This window comes from Chiloscyllium punctatum, chromosome 18 (genome assembly GCF_047496795.1).
Source record: "Chiloscyllium punctatum isolate Juve2018m chromosome 18, sChiPun1.3, whole genome shotgun sequence".
In the NCBI taxonomy this organism is placed as follows: Eukaryota; Metazoa; Chordata; class Chondrichthyes; order Orectolobiformes; family Hemiscylliidae; genus Chiloscyllium; species Chiloscyllium punctatum.
The window spans coordinates 41168301-41186053 of record NC_092756.1 but is presented as its reverse complement, the minus strand read 5'-3'; the positions used below and the strand labels follow the sequence as shown (position 1 = coordinate 41186053).

At 44.9% G+C, this 17753-nt stretch overlaps 7 non-coding genes across 7 annotated transcripts; all 7 read left to right on the top strand.

The window, feature by feature from the left end:
- Window positions 1-2086: 2086 nt before the first annotated feature.
- trnal-aag (transfer RNA leucine (anticodon AAG)) lies at window positions 2087-2168 on the top strand. The gene has a single exon. It is a non-coding gene; the product is annotated as a tRNA-Leu (tRNA).
- Window positions 2169-3308: 1140 nt separating this feature from the next.
- On the top strand, window positions 3309-3381 carry trnav-uac (transfer RNA valine (anticodon UAC)). The gene has a single exon. It is a non-coding gene; the product is annotated as a tRNA-Val (tRNA).
- Window positions 3382-5045: 1664 nt separating this feature from the next.
- trnal-aag (transfer RNA leucine (anticodon AAG)) lies at window positions 5046-5127 on the top strand. The gene has a single exon. It is a non-coding gene; the product is annotated as a tRNA-Leu (tRNA).
- Window positions 5128-6266: 1139 nt separating this feature from the next.
- Window positions 6267-6339, top strand: trnav-uac (transfer RNA valine (anticodon UAC)). Its single transcript has one exon. It is a non-coding gene; the product is annotated as a tRNA-Val (tRNA).
- Window positions 6340-7998: 1659 nt separating this feature from the next.
- trnal-aag (transfer RNA leucine (anticodon AAG)) lies at window positions 7999-8080 on the top strand. Its single transcript has one exon. It is a non-coding gene; the product is annotated as a tRNA-Leu (tRNA).
- A 1139-nt stretch (window positions 8081-9219) lies between these two features.
- On the top strand, window positions 9220-9292 carry trnav-uac (transfer RNA valine (anticodon UAC)). Its single transcript has one exon. It is a non-coding gene; the product is annotated as a tRNA-Val (tRNA).
- Window positions 9293-13579: 4287 nt separating this feature from the next.
- Window positions 13580-13652, top strand: trnav-uac (transfer RNA valine (anticodon UAC)). Its single transcript has one exon. It is a non-coding gene; the product is annotated as a tRNA-Val (tRNA).
- The last annotated feature ends 4101 nt before the right edge of the window (window positions 13653-17753 follow it).

Genomic DNA, 17753 nt, shown 5'->3' with positions numbered 1-17753 from the left:
AGTATGGTCAGTCGGAGCAAAAGTAAGGAAGTCGTTCGTTTCTGCAGTGTTTCACAATGCTACCTTTCCCGTGAGCAGTCGAACAGACTAAATGATTTTGCCACAGACTGCGACGGTAAGCTCCGCAAAAACGTAATTCTTTAAAGCAGGTGTAAGCAACACAACGTTATTGGGGTACACCGCGTGGAAACAGACACTTCGGTGTATCTCGTCCATGCTCACCACATCGCCAAAATTAAACAAGTCCCATTAAACAACGAGCTCACGGAAACAGAAAGGTGAAAGGTAGAATGGCTTCAACTTTCAGTGCTGGATGCCACTGAGCTGCAGCGGGGGGAGACCGAGGCTTGTTTCTGTAGTGTGGTGGTCATCACGTTCGCCTTACACGCGAAAGGTCCCCAGTTCGAAACTGGGCAGAAACTGCTTTGCTCTTCAACTGCAGCCTTTGACATCGACAAGAACGGAGCTTTCTTGCTTCCTTTCCCATGTGCAAACCTGCCTTCGAGTTTGCTTGAACAAATCTTCTCTCGTAGTGCAATGCAATGCAATTCCATTTAATTACTGTGCAAAGCATTGTAAAGTTTTTCTCCAACCTGTTTCCTATCATATGCCATTCTGTTTGAGAGTGTAGTTACCCCCTTCTGATCCTTCCACGAAAAGCATTACCGCATTCGCATTCCTTGTGCAGGCGGCCCGGTTCAAAGACAGGGAAGAAGCTGATGTGCTGGTGTCACAGTGCACCACGGATTCCTCAACTAGTCTGTCTGTCAAATGTATCCCAAAGTCGTCTCTGAAAGACCTCATTTGGAAGGTGTCTGTCGTTATTCAACGTGCGAGAATTGGCACCAGAGGTCCTGAATCATGTTTTGGAGCAGTTCGCACGTTAGTGGCTCATTCAATCAGCAAATGCAATGAAAGAAATTCCACTCTCAGAGGAACCTCTGGACCTGTGCTTTCATAGCGTCGCTAGTATTAAGGTGCGCCCCGAGATCTAAGCCACGTTGGAACTGAAACGGAGGAATCGACAGAGAGGCGACAGAATGAAATCGCATCCATTTGGTTTTCTTTAAATCACTGACGAGCAGGAAAATGGAAACGGGGAGGGCGAGTGGGGAAGTGAGGCAGTTGCAGCTCTGGAGAACGTCCTTCTTTGTGATTCACTCAGCAACCAGAGACGTGACGGTGACTCAGGCGTGAGAGCTCTTCACATCGTGAACAAAAAGCAATCAAGGTCAGTTAGCACCTCTTCCGGAGTGGGGGTGGGGTGAGGTAATTACCTTTTGACTTCTGTTACCATGTTCAGAAACTGCCTTTTGGATTGAGGTGAACAGAAACTGCATTTCTAAAAAGCAACATGGAACTTGTTAAACTTTATTGAGTCGCTTTTTTTAATCGATTCACACACAGGTTTCCAACTCTTTTGGTATCGATGAGGCTCATGTCCAGGTGTGATAATCTCTGCAGCAAATTGCACGGTTAAGGTAAAAAGCAAGGAAAGTGACATCTCGAACCGGCCCCGAGTTCAGACCTTCCTCACAATGTAATCTGTCGTTCTCGGATTGTAATGCTACCTCCGGTTTTAGGGTGGAACATTCTTTGGGAACCTTATTCTGCAAAACAGACACAGTGACTGAAACTATGCTGCACGGTATGATTTGGGACACGGCCTGTTCAGCTTTGTGCATTTTCCCTGTAGTCCGGTGTGTTTCATGTTCCGTGTAAACGTGAAAGTTGTCCTGTTTCGAGCAATGGGTGAAATCATTTAGCAAAGCAAGAATCGAAATTGCAGTAATGTCAAGTAGCTCATGGTAATTTGACCCAATCATAACCGATCATATATTCTCACGCACTCACAGATACATTTGTAGCTGAATCCAGTCTGAGAAGATAGACTCAGTTTACCGGTGATTTTTGTCTGGATTGATGGGCTATCGTTAACTGCTGAGAAATTGATATTGTAGACGGGCACATCCCAGCAGCTGTGCGAGTCGGAGAGGGATCATCCAACCCTTTTCACGTCAGTTTGAATCTGTTGTTATGCAGGAACACAATTGGAAGTGCAAGAAAATGGAGGCGCGGACGTGCTGGTAGTGTGGCCGAGCGGTCTAAGGTGCTGGATTAAGGCTCCAGTCTCGACAGAGGCGTGGGTTCGAATCCCACCGCTGCCATTTCTGCTGAACAGCTCCAAACCATTTTTTTGGTTTCAATGCTGCTTCAATCCCTGCCTCATTTCTGTTTAAAACAGAAGAAAAATGAGTTTGCTTCCCGGGGAATTGACTGCGGTGTGGAAAAGTGCCGAATTTTCCAAAGTGTCTGTGCTGTCGTGATCGTGTTCGCTTCCCGCACGGAAAATCGCCAGCAGCTCTACTGTTGCTTTCTGTTCCAGGCAAGTTGAGCTTTTACTGGAACCGAATGGAGACTGTTATTTCATCGTTGTTGTGAAACAGAGTCCTACGGTGACTCGACTCGTCGTTATTTGGTTTTCTGGCCAATGAGAAAATCGTTCCAATGTATTTCGATGTCATATGTTATTGAATTTCTCCCACTTCAGTCATTTCCGTCCTGGAGTCATCGGAAGGGAAAGGTAATCTAATCGAGACTGTGATTGGTGAAATTCACTTTTTATGGCCCATTCTTATTATGTTCTTTCTTTGTCTCTTTGCAGCATTGTCTGGGAAGTGGTGGTGCACTCAGGCTCCAGTATGTTTGAAAGAGTATTTTGGAATTGCCCTGTTCTTAGTTGTGTGATTACTTTATGGCTCATGCCCCCGGACTGTCTCACATTTAGCATTCATGCTCGCTGTGTCTGAAAATGCATTTGGTTTTCCAGTTTTGTTTGTGTTCCGTGTTAAGTGCTGTCTGTTTTGCGATTCGCTCAATACATTACGAATTAACAGGGTTTCCGAGGTAACTTCCAGCTGCAAAAATCCTCAACTGAGAATCTGGGAAACTTTCACGGAGTATGGTCAGTCGGAGCAAAAGTAAGGAAGTCGTTCGTTTCTGCAGTGTTTCACAATGCTACCTTTCCCGTGAGCAGTCGAACAGACTAAATGATTTTGCCACAGACTGCGACGGTAAGCTCCGCAAAAACGTAATTCTTTAAAGCAGGTGTAAGCAACACAACGTTATTGGGGTACACCGCGTGGAAACAGACACTTCGGTGTATCTCGTCCATGCTCACCACATCGCCAAAATTAAACAAGTCCCATTAAACAACGAGCTCACGGAAACAGAAAGGTGAAAGGTAGAATGGCTTCAACTTTCAGTGCTGGATGCCACTGAGCTGTAGCGGGGGGAGACCGAGGCTTGTTTCTGTAGTGTAGTGGTCATCACGTTCGCCTTACACGCGAAAGGTCCCCAGTTCGAAACTGGGCAGAAACTGCTTTGCTCTTCAACTGCAGCCTTTGACATCGACAAGAACGGAGCTTTCTTGCTTCCTTTCCCATGTGCAAACCTGCCTTCGAGTTTGCTTGAACAAATCTTCTCTCGTAGTGCAATGCAATGCAATTCCATTTAATTACTGTGCAAAGCATTGTAAAGTTTTTCTCCAACCTGTTTCCTATCATATGCCATTCTGTTTGAGAGTGTAGTTACCCCCTTCTGATCCTTCCACGAAAAGCATTACCGCATTCGCATTCCTTGTGCAGGCGGCCCGGTTCAAAGACAGGGAAGAAGCTGATGTGCTGGTGTCACAGTGCACCACGGATTCCTCAACTAGTCTGTCTGTCAAATGTATCCCAAAGTCGTCTCTGAAAGACCTCATTTGGAAGGTGTCTGTCGTTATTCAACGTGCGAGAATTGGCACCAGAGGTCCTGAATCATGTTTTGGAGCAGTTCGCACGTTAGTGGCTCATTCAATCAGCAAATGCAATGAAAGAAATTCCACTCTCAGAGGAACCTCTGGACCTGTGCTTTCATAGCGTCGCTAGTATTAAGGTGCGCCCCGAGATCTAAGCCACGTTGGAACTGAAACGGAGGAATCGACAGAGAGGCGACAGAATGAAATCGCATCCATTTGGTTTTCTTTAAATCACTGACGAGCAGGAAAATGGAAACGGGGAGGGCGAGTGGGGAAGTGAGGCAGTTGCAGCTCTGGAGAACGTCCTTCTTTGTGATTCACTCAGCAACCAGAGACGTGACGGTGACTCAGGCGTGAGAGCTCTTCACATCGTGAACAAAAAGCAATCAAGGTCAGTTAGCACCTCTTCCGGAGTGGGGGTGGGGTGAGGTAATTACCTTTTGACTTCTGTTACCATGTTCAGAAACTGCCTTTTGGATTGAGGTGAACAGAAACTGCATTTCTAAAAAGCAACATGGAACTTGTTAAACTTTATTGAGTCGCTTTTTTTAATCGATTCACACACAGGTTTCCAACTCTTTTGGTATCGATGAGGCTCATGTCCAGGTGTGATAATCTCTGCAGCAAATTGCACGGTTAAGGTAAAAAGCAAGGAAAGTGACATCTCGAACCGGCCCCGAGGTCAGACCTTCCTCACAATGTAATCTGTCGTTCTCGGATTGTAATGCTACCTCCGGTTTTAGGGTGGAACATTCTTTGGGAACCTTATTCTGCAAAACAGACACAGTGACTGAAACTATGCTGCACGGTATGATTTGGGACACGGCCTGCTCAGCTTTGTGCATTTTCCCTGTAGTCCGGTGTGTTTCATGTTCCGTGTAAACGTGAAAGTTGTCCTGTTTCGAGCAATGGGTGAAATCATTTAGCAAAGCAAGAATCGAAATTGCAGTAATGTCAAGTAGCTCATGGTAATTTGACCCAATCATAACCGATCATATATTCTCACGCACTCACAGATACATTTGTAGCTGAATCCAGTCTGAGAAGATAGACTCAGTTTACCGGTGATTTTTGTCTGGATTGATGGGCTATCGTTAACTGCTGAGAAATTGATATTGTAGACGGGCACATCCCAGCAGCTGTGCGAGTCGGAGAGGGATCATCCAACCCTTTTCACGTCAGTTTGAATCTGTTGTTATGCAGGAACACAATTGGAAGTGCAAGAAAATGGAGGCGCGGACGTGCTGGTAGTGTGGCCGAGCGGTCTAAGGTGCTGGATTAAGGCTCCAGTCTCGACAGAGGCGTGGGTTCGACTCCCACCGCTGCCATTTCTGCTGAACAGCTCCAAACCATTTTTTTGGTTTAAATGCTGCTTCAATCCCTGCCTCATTTCTGTTTAAAACAGAAGAAAAATGAGTTGGCTTCCCGGGGAATTGACTGCGGTGTGGGAAAGTGCCGAATTTTCCAAAGTGTCTGTGCTGTCGTGATCGTGTTCGCTTCCCGCACGGAAAATCGCCAGCAGCTCTACTGTTGCTTTCTGTTCCAGGCAAGTTGAGCTTTTACTGGAACCGAATGGAGACTGTTATTTCATCGTTGTTGTGAAACAGAGTCCTACGGTGACTCGACTCGTCGTTATTTGGTTTTCTGGCCAATGAGAAAATCGTTCCAATGTATTTCGATGTCATATGTTATTGAATTTCTCCCACTTCAGTCATTTCCGTCCTGGAGTCATCGGAAGGGAAAGGTAATCTAATCGAGACTGTGATTGGTGAAATTCACTTTTTATGGCCCATTCTTATTATGTTCTTTCTTTGTCTCTTTGCAGCATTGTCTGGGAAGTGGTGGTGCACTCAGGCTCCAGTATGTTTGAAAGAGTATTTTGGAATTGCCCTGTTCTTAGTTGTGTGATTACTTTATGGCTCATGCCCCCGGACTGTCTCACATTTAGCATTCATGCTCGCTGTGTCTGAAAATGCATTTGGTTTTCCAGTTTTGTTTGTGTTCCGTGTTAAGTGCTTTCTGTTTTGCGATTCGCTCAATACATTACGAATTAACAGGGTTTCCGAGGTAACTTCCAGCTGCAAAAATCCTCAACTGAGAATCTGGGAAACTTTCACGGAGTATGGTCAGTCGGAGCAAAAGTAAGGAAGTCGTTCGTTTCTGCAGTGTTTCACAATGCTACCTTTCCCGTGAGCAGTCGAACAGACTAAATGATTTTGCCACAGACTGCGACGGTAAGCTCCGCAAAAACGTAATTCTTTAAAGCAGGTGTAAGCAACACAACGTTATTGGGGTACACCGCGTGGAAACAGACACTTCGGTGTATCTCGTCCATGCTCACCACATCGCCAAAATTAAACAAGTCCCATTAAACAACGAGCTAAAGGAAACAGAAAGGTGAAAGGTATAATGGCTTCAACTTTCAGTGCTGGATGCCACTGAGCTGCAGCGGGGGTGACCGCGGCTTGTTTCTGTCGTGTAGTGGTCATCACGTTCGCCTTACACGCGAAAGGTCCCCAGTTCGAAACTGGGCAGAAACTGCTTTGCTCTTCAACTGCAGCCTTTGACATCGACAAGAACGGAGCTTTCTTGCTTGCTTTCCCATGTGCAAACCTGCCTTCGAGTTTGCTTGAACAAATCTTCTCTCGTAATGCAATGCAATTCCATTTAATTACTGTGCAAAGCATTGTAAAGTTTTTCTCCAACCTGTTTCCTATCATATGCCATTCTGTTTGAGAGTGTAGTTTCCCCCTTCTGATCCTTCCACGAAAAGCATTACCGCATTCGCATTCCTTGCGCAGGCGGCCCGGTTCAAAGACAGGGAAGAAGCTGATGTGCTGGTGTCACAGTGCACCACGGATTCCTCAACTAGTCTGTCTGTCAAATGTATCCCAAAGTCGTCTCTGAAAGACCTCATTTGGAAGGTGTCTGTCGTTATTCAACGTGCGAGAATTGGCACCAGAGGTCCTGAATCATGTTTTGGAGCAGTTCGCACGTTAGTGTCTCATTCAATCAGCAACAGCAATGAAAGAAATTCCACTCTCAGAGGAACCTCTGGACCTGTGCTTTCATAGCGTCGCTAGTATTAAGGTGCGCCCCGAGATCTAAGCCACGTTGGAACTGAAACGGAGGAATCGACAGAGAGGCGACAGAATGAAATCGCATCCATTTGGTTTTCTTTAAATCACTGACGAGCAGGAAAATGGAAACGGGGAGGGCGAGTGGGGAAGTGAGGCAGTTGCAGCTCTGGAGAACGTCCTTCTTTGTGATTCACTCAGCAACCAGAGACGTGACGGTGACTCAGGCGTGAGAGCTCTTCACATCGTGAACAAAAAGCAATCAAGGGCAGTTAGCACCTCTTCCGGAGTGGGGGTGGGGTGAGGTAATTACCTTTTGACTTCTGTTACCATGTTCAGAAACTGCCTTTTGGATTGAGGTGAACAGAAACTGCATTTCTAAAAAGCAACATGGAACTTGTTAAACTTTATTGAGTCGCTTTTTTTAATCGATTCACACACAGGTTTCCAACTCTTTTGGTATCGATGAGGCTCATGTCCAGGTGTGATAATCTCTGCAGCAAATTGCACGGTTAAGGTAAAAAGCAAGGAAAGTGACATCTCGAACCGGCCCCGAGGTCAGACCTTCCTCACAATGTAATCTGTCGTTCTCGGATTGTAATGCTACCTCCGGTTTTAGGGTGGAACATTCTTTGGGAACCTTATTCTGCAAAACAGACACAGTGACTGAAACTATGCTGCACGGTATGATTTGGGACACGGCCTGCTCAGCTTTGTGCATTTTCCCTGTAGTCCGGTGTGTTTCATGTTCTGTGTAAACGTGAAAGTTGTCCTGTTTCGAGCAATGGATGAAATCATTTAGCAAAGCAAGAATCGAAATTGCAGTAATGTCAAGTAGCTCATGGTAATTTGACCCAATCATAACCGATCATATATTCTCACGCACTCACAGATACATTTGTAGCTGAATCCAGTCTGAGAAGATAGACTCAGTTTACCGGTGATTTTTGTCTGGATTGATGGGCTATCGTTAACTGCTGAGAAATTGATATTGTAGACGGGCACATCCCAGCAGCTGTGCGAGTCGGAGAGGGATCATCCAACCCTTTTCACGTCAGTTTGAATCTGTTGTTATGCAGGAACACAATTGGAAGTGCAAGAAAATGGAGGCGCGGACGTGCTGGTAGTGTGGCCGAGCGGTCTAAGGTGCTGGATTAAGGCTCCAGTCTCGACAGAGGCGTGGGTTCGACTCCCACCGCTGCCATTTCTGCTGAACAGCTCCAAACCATTTTTTTGGTTTAAATGCTGCTTCAATCCCTGCCTCATTTCTGTTTAAAACAGAAGAAAAATGAGTTGGCTTCCCGGGGAATTGACTGCGGTGTGGGAAAGTGCCGAATTTTCCAAAGTGTCTGTGCTGTCGTGATCGTGTTCGCTTCCCGCACGGAAAATCGCCAGCAGCTCTACTGTTGCTTTCTGTTCCAGGCAAGTTGAGCTTTTACTGGAACCGAATGGAGACTGTTATTTCATCGTTGTTGTGAAACAGAGTCCTACGGTGACTCGACTCGTCGTTATTTGGTTTTCTGGCCAATGAGAAAATCGTTCCAATGTATTTCGATGTCATATGTTATTGAATTTCTCCCACTTCAGTCATTTCCGTCCTGGAGTCATCGGAAGGGAAAGGTAATCTAATCGAGACTGTGATTGGTGAAATTCACTTTTTATGGCCCATTCTTATTATGTTCTTTCTTTGTCTCTTTGCAGCATTGTCTGGGAAGTGGTGGTGCACTCAGGCTCCAGTATGTTTGAAAGAGTATTTTGGAATTGCCCTGTTCTTAGTTGTGTGATTACTTTATGGCTCATGCCCCCGGACTGTCTCACATTTAGCATTCATGCTCGCTGTGTCTGAAAATGCATTTGGTTTTCCAGTTTTGTTTGTGTTCCGTGTTAAGTGCTTTCTGTTTTGCGATTCGCTCAATACATTACGAATTAACAGGGTTTCCGAGGTAACTTCCAGCTGCAAAAATCCTCAACTGAGAATCTGGGAAACTTTCACGGAGTATGGTCAGTCGGAGCAAAAGTAAGGAAGTCGTTCGTTTCTGCAGTGTTTCACAATGCTACCTTTCCCGTGAGCAGTCGAACAGACTAAATGATTTTGCCACAGACTGCGACGGTAAGCTCCGCAAAAACGTAATTCTTTAAAGCAGGTGTAAGCAACACAACGTTATTGGGGTACACCGCGTGGAAACAGACACTTCGGTGTATCTCGTCCATGCTCACCACATCGCCAAAATTAAACAAGTCCCATTAAACAACGAGCTAAAGGAAACAGAAAGGTGAAAGGTATAATGGCTTCAACTTTCAGTGCTGGATGCCACTGAGCTGCAGCGGGGGTGACCGCGGCTTGTTTCTGTAGTGTAGTGGTCATCACGTTCGCCTTACACGCGAAAGGTCCCCAGTTCGAAACTGGGCAGAAACTGCTTTGCTCTTCAACTGCAGCCTTTGACATCGACAAGAACGGAGCTTTCTTGCTTGCTTTCCCATGTGCAAACCTGCCTTCGAGTTTGCTTGAACAAATCTTCTCTCGTAATGCAATGCAATTCCATTTAATTACTGTGCAAAGCATTGTAAAGTTTTTCTCCAACCTGTTTCCTATCATATGCCATTCTGTTTGAGAGTGTAGTTTCCCCCTTCTGATCCTTCCACGAAAAGCATTACCGCATTCGCATTCCTTGCGCAGGCGGCCCGGTTCAAAGACAGGGAAGAAGCTGATGTGCTGGTGTCACAGTGCACCACGGATTCCTCAACTAGTCTGTCTGTCAAATGTATCCCAAAGTCGTCTCTGAAAGACCTCATTTGGAAGGTGTCTGTCGTTATTCAACGTGCGAGAATTGGCACCAGAGGTCCTGAATCATGTTTTGGAGCAGTTCGCACGTTAGTGTCTCATTCAATCAGCAACAGCAATGAAAGAAATTCCACTCTCAGAGGAACCTCTGGACCTGTGCTTTCATAGCGTCGCTAGTATTAAGGTGCGCCCCGAGATCTAAGCCACGTTGGAACTGAAACGGAGGAATCGACAGAGAGGCGACAGAATGAAATCGCATCCATTTGGTTTTCTTTAAATCACTGACGAGCAGGAAAATGGAAACGGGGAGGGCGAGTGGGGAAGTGAGGCAGTTGCAGCTCTGGAGAACGTCCTTCTTTGTGATTCACTCAGCAACCAGAGACGTGACGGTGACTCAGGCGTGAGAGCTCTTCACATCGTGAACAAAAAGCAATCAAGGGCAGTTAGCACCTCTTCCGGAGTGGGGGTGGGGTGAGGTAATTACCTTTTGACTTCTGTTACCATGTTCAGAAACTGCCTTTTGGATTGAGGTGAACAGAAACTGCATTTCTAAAAAGCAACATGGAACTTGTTAAACTTTATTGAGTCGCTTTTTTTAATCGATTCACACACAGGTTTCCAACTCTTTTGGTATCGATGAGGCTCATGTCCAGGTGTGATAATCTCTGCAGCAAATTGCACGGTTAAGGTAAAAAGCAAGGAAAGTGACATCTCGAACCGGCCCCGAGGTCAGACCTTCCTCACAATGTAATCTGTCGTTCTCGGATTGTAATGCTACCTCCGGTTTTAGGGTGGAACATTCTTTGGGAACCTTATTCTGCAAAACAGACACAGTGACTGAAACTATGCTGCACGGTATGATTTGGGACACGGCCTGCTCAGCTTTGTGCATTTTCCCTGTAGTCCGGTGTGTTTCATGTTCTGTGTAAACGTGAAAGTTGTCCTGTTTCGAGCAATGGATGAAATCATTTAGCAAAGCAAGAATCGAAATTGCAGTAATGTCAAGTAGCTCATGGTAATTTGACCCAATCATAACCGATCATATATTCTCACGCACTCACAGATACATTTGTAGCTGAATCCAGTCTGAGAAGATAGACTCAGTTTACCGGTGATTTTTGTCTGGATTGATGGGCTATCGTTAACTGCTGAGAAATTGATATTGTAGACGGGCACATCCCAGCAGCTGTGCGAGTCGGAGAGGGATCATTCAACCCTTTTCACGTCAGTTTGAATCTGTTGTTATGCAGGAACACAATTGGAAGTGCAAGAAAATGAAGCCGCGGGCGTGCTGGTAGTGTGGCCGTGCGGTCTAAGGCGCTGGATTAAGGCTGCAGTCTCGACAGAGGCGTGGGTTCGACTCCCACCGCTGCCATTTCTGCTGAACAGCTCCAAACCATTTTTTTTGTTTAAATGCTGCTTCAATCCCTGCCTCATTTCTGTTTAAAACAGAAGAAAAATGAGTTTGCTTCCCGGGGAATTGACTGCGGTGTGGGAAAGTGCCGAATTTTCCAAAGTGTCTGTGCTGTCGTGATCGTGTTTGCTTCCCGCACGGAAAATCGCCAGCAGCTGTACTGTTGCTTTCTGTTCCAGGCAAGTTGAGCTTTTACTGGAACCGAATGGAGACTGTTATTTCATCGTTGTTGTGAAACAGAGTCCTACGGTGACTCGACTCGTCGTTATTTGGTTTTCTGGCCAATGAGAAAATCGTTCCAATGTATTTCGATGTCATATGTTATTGAATTTCTCCCACTTCAGTCATTTCCGTCCTGGAGTCATCGGAAGGGAAAGGTAATCTAATCGAGACTGTGATTGGTGAAATTCACTTTTTATGGCCCATTCTTATTATGTTCTTTCTTTGTCTCTTTGCAGCATTGTCTGGGAAGTGGTGGTGCACTCAGGCTCCAGTATGTTTGAAAGAGTATTTTGGAATTGCCCTGTTCTTAGTTGTGTGATTACTTTATGGCTCATGCCCCCGGACTGTCTCACATTTAGCTTTTTTTAATCGATTCACACACAGGTTTCCAACTCTTTTGGTATCGATGAGGCTCATGTCCAGGTGTGATAATCTCTGCAGCAAATTGCACGGTTAAGGTAAAAAGCAAGGAAAGTGACATCTCGAACCGGCCCCGAGGTCAGACCTTCCTCACAATGTAATCTGTCGTTCTCGGATTGTAATGCTACCTCCGGTTTTAGGGTGGAACATTCTTTGGGAACCTTATTCTGCAAAACAGACACAGTGACTGAAACTATGCTGCACGGTATGATTTGGGACACGGCCTGCTCAGCTTTGTGCATTTTCCCTGTAGTCCGGTGTGTTTCATGTTCCGTGTAAACGTGAAAGTTGTCCTGTTTCGAGCAATGGGTGAAATCATTTAGCAAAGCAAGAATCGAAATTGCAGTAATGTCAAGTAGCTCATGGTAATTTGACCCAATCATAACCGATCATATATTCTCACGCACTCACAGATACATTTGTAGCTGAATCCAGTCTGAGAAGATAGACTCAGTTTACCGGTGATTTTTGTCTGGATTGATGGGCTATCGTTAACTGCTGAGAAATTGATATTGTCGACGGGCACATCCCAGCAGCTGTGCGAGTCGGAGAGGGATCATTCAACCCTTTTCACGTCAGTTTAAATCTGTTGTTATGCAGGAACACAATTGGAAGTGCAAGAAAATGAACCCGCGGACGTGCTGGTTGTGTGGCCGTGCGGTCTAAGGCGCTGGATTAAGGCCGCAGTCTCGACAGAGGCGTGGGTTCGAATCCCACCGCTGCCGTTTCTGCTGAACAGCTCCAAACCATTTTTTTGGTTTAAATGCTGCTTCAATCCCTGCCTCATTTCTGTTTAAAACAGAAGAAAAATGAGTTTGCTTCCCGGGGAATTGACTGCGGTGTGGAAAAGTGCCGAATTTTCCAAAGTGTCTGTGCTGTCGTGATCGTGTTCGCTTCCCGCACGGAAAATCGCCAGCAGCTCTACTGTTGCTTTCTGTTCCAGGCAAGTTGAGCTTTTACTGGAACCGAATGGAGACTGTTATTTCATCGTTGTTGTGAAACAGAGTCCTACGGTGACTCGACTCGTCGTTATTTGGTTTTCTGGCCAATGAGAAAATCGTTCCAATGTATTTCGATGTCATATGTTATTGAATTTCTCCCACTTCAGTCATTTCCGTCCTGGAGTCATCGGAAGGGAAAGGTAATCTAATCGAGACTGTGATTGGTGAAATTCACTTTTTATGGCCCATTCTTATTATGTTCTTTCTTTGTCTCTTTGCAGCATTGTCTGGGAAGTGGTGGTGCACTCAGGCTCCAGTATGTTTGAAAGAGTATTTTGGAATTGCCCTGTTCTTAGTTGTGTGATTACTTTATGGCTCATGCCCCCGGACTGTCTCACATTTAGCATTCATGCTCGCTGTGTCTGAAAATGCATTTGGTTTTCCAGTTTTGTTTGTGTTCCGTGTTAAGTGCTTTCTGTTTTGCGATTCGCTCAATACATTACGAATTAACAGGGTTTCCGAGGTAACTTCCAGCTGCAAAAATCCTCAACTGAGAATCTGGGAAACTTTCACGGAGTATGGTCAGTCGGAGCAAAAGTAAGGAAGTCGTTCGTTTCTGCAGTGTTTCACAATGCTACCTTTCCCGTGAGCAGTCGAACAGACTAAATGATTTTGCCACAGACTGCGACGGTAAGCTCCGCAAAAACGTAATTCTTTAAAGCAGGTGTAAGCAACACAACGTTATTGGGGTACACCGCGTGGAAACAGATCCTTCGGTGTATCTCGTCCATGCTCACCACATCGCCAAAAATTAAACAAGTCCCATTAAACAACGAGCTCACGGAAACAGAAAGGTGAAAGGTAGAATGGCTTCAACTTTCAGTGCTGGATGCCACGGAGCTGCAGCAGGGGGGACCGAGGCTTGTTTCTGTAGTGTAGTGGTCATCACGTTCGCCTTACACGCGAAAGGTCCCCAGTTCGAAACTGGGCAGAAACTGCTTTGCTCTTCAACTGCAGCCTTTGACATCGACAAGAACAGAGCTTTCTTGCTTGCTTTCCCATGTGCAAACCTGCCTTCGAGTTTGCTTGAACAAATCTTCTCTCGTAATGCAATGCAATTCCATTTAATTACTGTGCAAAGCATTGTAAAGTTTTTCTCCAACCTGTTTCCTATCATATGCCATTCTGTTTGAGAGTGTAGTTTCCCCCTTCTGATCCTTCCACGAAAAGCATTACCGCATTCGCATTCCTTGCGCAGGCGGCCCGGTTCAAAGACAGGGAAGAAGCTGATGTGCTGGTGTCACAGTGCACCACGGATTCCTCAACTAGTCTGTCTGTCAAATGTATCCCAAAGTCGTCTCTGAAAGACCTCATTTGGAAGGTGTCTGTCGTTATTCAACGTGCGACAATTGGCACCAGAGGACCTGAATCATGTTTTGGAGCAGTTCGCACGTTAGTGGCTCATTCAATCAGCAACAGCAATGAAAGAAATTCCACTCTCAGAGGAACCTCTGGACCTGTGCTTTCATAGCGTCGCTAGTATTAAGGTGCGCCCCGAGATCTAAGCCACGTTGGAACTGAAACGGAGGAATCGACAGAGAGGCGACAGAATGAAATCGCATCCATTTGGTTTTCTTTAAATCACTGACGAGCAGGAAAATGGAAACGGGGAGGGCGAGTGGGGAAGTGAGGCAGTTGCAGCTCTGGAGAACGTCCTTCTTTGTGATTCACTCAGCAACCAGAGACGTGACGGTGACTCAGGCGTGAGAGCTCTTCACATCGTGAACAAAAAGCAATCAAGGGCAGTTAGCACCTCTTCCGGAGTGGGGGTGGGGTGAGGTAATTACCTATTGACTTCTGTTACCATGTTCAGAAACTGCCTTTTGGATTGAGGTGAACAGAAACTGCATTTCTAAAAAGCAACATGGAACTTGTTAAACTTTATTGAGTCGCTTTTTTTAATCGATTCACACACAGGTTTCCAACTCTTTTGGTATCGATGAGGCTCATGTCCAGGTGTGATAATCTCTGCAGCAAATTGCACGGTTAAGGTAAAAAGCAAGGAAAGTGACATCTCGAACCGGCCCCGAGGTCAGACCTTCCTCACAATGTAATCTGTCGTTCTCGGATTGTAATGCTACCTCCGGTTTTAGGGTGGAACATTCTTTGGGAACCTTATTCTGCAAAACAGACACAGTGACTGAAACTATGCTGCACGGTATGATTTGGGACACGGCCTGCTCAGCTTTGTGCATTTTCCCTGTAGTCCGGTGTGTTTCATGTTCCGTGTAAACGTGAAAGTTGTCCTGTTTCGAGCAATGGGTGAAATCATTTAGCAAAGCAAGAATCGAAATTGCAGTAATGTCAAGTAGCTCATGGTAATTTGACCCAATCATAACCGATCATATATTCTCACGCACTCACAGATACATTTGTAGCTGAATCCAGTCTGAGAAGATAGACTCAGTTTACCGGTGATTTTTGTCTGGATTGATGGGCTATCGTTAACTGCTGAGAAATTGATATTGTCGACGGGCACATCCCAGCAGCTGTGCGAGTCGGAGAGGGATCATGGAACCTTTTTGTACGTGAGTTTTCATCTGTTGTTATGCAGAAACACAATTGGAAGTGCAAGAAAAAGTACCTGTGGGCGTGTTGGTAGTGTGGCCGAGCGTTCTAAGGCGCTGGGTTAAGGCTCCAGCCTCGACTGAGGCGTGGGAGCAGCTGGTTTAAATGCTGTTTCATTCCCCTGCTGCATTTCTGTTTAAAACAGAAGTAAAATGAGTTTGCTTCCCGGGCAATTTAAGCTCCGGAAAAACGTAATTCTTTAAAGCAGGTGTAAGCAACACAACGTTACCGGGGTACACCGTGTTTTCAGATACTTCAGTGTATCTCGTCCATGCTCACCACATAGCCAAATTTAAACAAGTCCCATGAAACAACGAGTTAACGGAATCAGAAAGGTGAAAGGTAGAATGGCTTCAACTTTCATTGCTGGATGCCACTGAGCTGCAGAGGGGTCGACCGAGGCTTGTTTCTGTAGTATCGTGGTCATCACTTTCACCTTACACACGAACGGTCCCCAATTCGAAACTGGGCAGAAACTACTTTGCTCTTCAACTGCAGCCTTTGACATCGACAAGAACGGAGCTTTCTTGCTTGCTTTCCCATGTGCAAACCTGCCTTCGCGTTTGTTTGAATAAATCTTCTCTCGTAGTGCAATGCAATGCAATTCCATTTAATTACTGTGCAAAGCATTGTAAAGTTTTTCTCCAACCTGGTTCTGATCATATGCCATTCTGTTTGAGAGTGTAGTTACCCCCTTCTGATCCTTCCACGAAAAGCATAACCGCATTCGCATTCCTTGCGCAGGCGGCCCGGTTCAAAGACAGGGAAGAAGCTGATGTGCTGGTGTCACAGTGCACCACGGATTCCTCAACTAGTCTGTCTGTCAAATATATCCCAAAGTCGTCTCTGAAAGACCTCATTTGGAAGGTGTCTGTCGTTATTCAACGTGCGAGAATTGGTCCTGAATCATGTTTTGAAGCAGTTCACACGTTAGTGGCTCATTCAATCAGCAACAGAAATGAAAGAAATTACACTCTCAGAGGGACCTTTGGACTTTCATCAGAGCTGCAACTTCCTCACTTCCCCACTCGCCCTCGCCGTTTACATTTTCCTGCTCGTCAGTGATTTAAAGAAATCTAAATGGATGCGATGTCATTCTGTCGCCTCTGTGTAGATTCCTCCGTTTCAGTTCCAACGTGGCTTCTTTCTCGGGCTGCACCGTAATACTAGCGACGCCACGAAAGCACCCCTGTTACCTCAGTGTGATAACAGGCCATTTGTTTGAATAAAATGACCCTCCAAAGAGTAACCCACCCAAACACTTTTTCCGATCATATTTCTTCACATTTACTGCTGACTAATACACATATCCCTGAACACAATGTGCGATTTAGCCTGGCCTGCTCACCTAAATTGCACATGTTTGGATTGTGGGAGTACACCACAGCACAGTCACATAGACTTGGGGATAACGTGCAAAGTCCCCACAGTCACCCGTGGGGAGAATCAAACCAATGTCCCTGGCGCTGTGAGGCAGCATTGCTCACCACTGAGGTACCGTGTAATCTTTTGCAATAAGTAAAATCAGTGAAAGATACGACAAAAACAAGTTTCAAATGAACACTCTCCGGCATTGTCAAAGCATGTCAATCTTGCATTCAATACGAATAGGTGTAATGAATTTTTTTTTTAAAATCCCTGCAATTCATGAATAAACAATAATTAAAAGTTTAATTTGATCATAATAATGTTTCGACGAATTGCAATTTTTAATGACAAATGTAGGTAATTAGCTGACTAATGAATAATTGGAAGTGGCATATATTTACTTAATGCCGAAGAAAGCGACTTGTTTTCCCCTTGTTAAACAGCAGCATAATAGTGTGTGTGTGTGTGTTCGAAATGTTTGAATCAAGCTCTTTCTAACAAAATAACTGATGACTTACGATCACTTAGCCTTGTCACCTTTAAAACCACAACATTGTCAAATATTTTCCAGGAATTTACAACCAGAAGAACTAGTTAACTTCTTTTCATGGGAACCCAAAGAGAATAAGTAGCGGACACTGTGAATTAGTTGAGTCAATGCAAGAATTCAACTGAAGACAACATCCCTTCTTTCCAAAATGTTCAAAAATTAAAAAATCAAAATTTATTGCCATTGTTGAATGAAAGAATAGAGATGATAATTCTTTTTCATTTGATTTTGTTGCATGAAACATCCGTAAGCCGTATTATGATTACGAGCACAATAAATGTGAGCATTGAAGTCAAATATAATTAATTGAATTCAACTATGTTTCAACAGGTAAAATAAAAATTGATATTTACAATGATTGAGAGATTGTGCACTGCAATATCTTTGCAGTGGTTCATGTACTGTGCGGTAAATCCAAATTTGCGCAACCTACTAGATGAAATAATTATTATTTTTATTCTAAATCAGCAACAATTGAATTACAAACGTCTGCCAATGCATTAAGGAATAATGAATAATCACTTTTTGCAAGTGATTGAGCAATGTCTGGAA